This window comes from Camelus ferus, chromosome 1, assembly GCF_009834535.1.
Source record: "Camelus ferus isolate YT-003-E chromosome 1, BCGSAC_Cfer_1.0, whole genome shotgun sequence".
Lineage (NCBI taxonomy): Eukaryota > Metazoa > Chordata > Mammalia > Artiodactyla > Camelidae > Camelus > Camelus ferus.
This window is the reverse complement of record NC_045696.1, coordinates 55,628,617-55,629,877: the sequence shown is the minus strand read 5'-3', so window position 1 is coordinate 55,629,877 and position 1,261 is coordinate 55,628,617.

Sequence of the window (1,261 nt, the reverse complement as noted above, 5' to 3'; positions counted from 1 at the left end):
GCTGTTTGTCTTGGTTTTTACTGCTGTTTGAGGCCTCCAGATGTGTTCATGTCAGTATCCATAATCCTGCTGCTTGAAAACAACACAAATGCGACCAAGCCCTCTCCTGCCCTCCCTCCCTCCCGTCTTCATCCTTCTGTGCTCCGGCCTGTTCTTTCTGAGCACAGCCTCCTGGTGAGCCTGCTCCAGGCCTACAGCAGGTGCCTCTGTGTCTCGGTTCCCAGGCTGCATCCTGTTTTTGTTCTCTTCATCCTCCTGTCCTTGCTCCCTATCAGTAATGGGTACAGCAGGGCTGCCTCGGGCGCACCCGGTTGGTGATCAGATAGGAAGGGGTGGAGCCCAAGCCCCAGGGCTCAGAAAGCCTTTGATTTGGAAGGAAGGTGGGGCCAGGGCATGACTTGGGAGAGAAGCCGCTGGTACTGCTGAGCTTCCTGGGACAGGGCCGGGACATGGTGGGATAATCTAAGGAAGGTGATGGGAGATGGATACTGGGTCAGCAGTAAGAATATTTTGTTTGCATAGATGTGGATGTTCTTGAGCAAGTAGTATGCAACCATGCCCCAGGGTTTCGCAATCCATCATGATTATATGACACTTAATTATTAAACTTTGGCCAATTAGTGTAAATAATATCTTTCCCAAACAGGAAGAGGGAGGGAGTAGGAGGACTGGGGCTCCCAATAAAGACAGCAGTCACAACCTAAGTAGGGAAGAAGAATTTGAAAGGAAAATACATTTTATGGGCATGACAGGTTTACCTAGAGCTGGCCTGGTTTACCTTTAACCCAGTAGGGACCAGTAAAAGCTGTGGTTTTTTCTTCATTTAGAAAAGGAAAAATGTTTTTCATACCTACCCCCCCCACTCCTCTTTTCAGCGGAATCTTTAGCATTCCATCCCAATTTTCTTTCTTTTTTTAAAAATTGAAGTATAGTTGATTTATAATATTGTGTTAGTCCCAAGTGTACAGTATAGTGATTCAGGGATTTTTGCAGATTATGTTCACTATAGGTTTTTATAAAATATTGGGTATAAATCCCTGTGCTATACAGTAAGTCCTTGTTGCTTATCTATTTTATGTATGTAGTTTGTATCTGTTAAACATCCCAGTTTTCTTGATTATAATCATATACAGACTGAACTATTGTGATTCCCAACAGCCTAGGCCAGGGGCCTCCAGTTTGGAGGCTGCAGGTCCCTGCTCATGGTTGGGGAGGGTAAAGGAAGAGAATAGTGTGTGCAAGGAATTTGAGGATCCATACT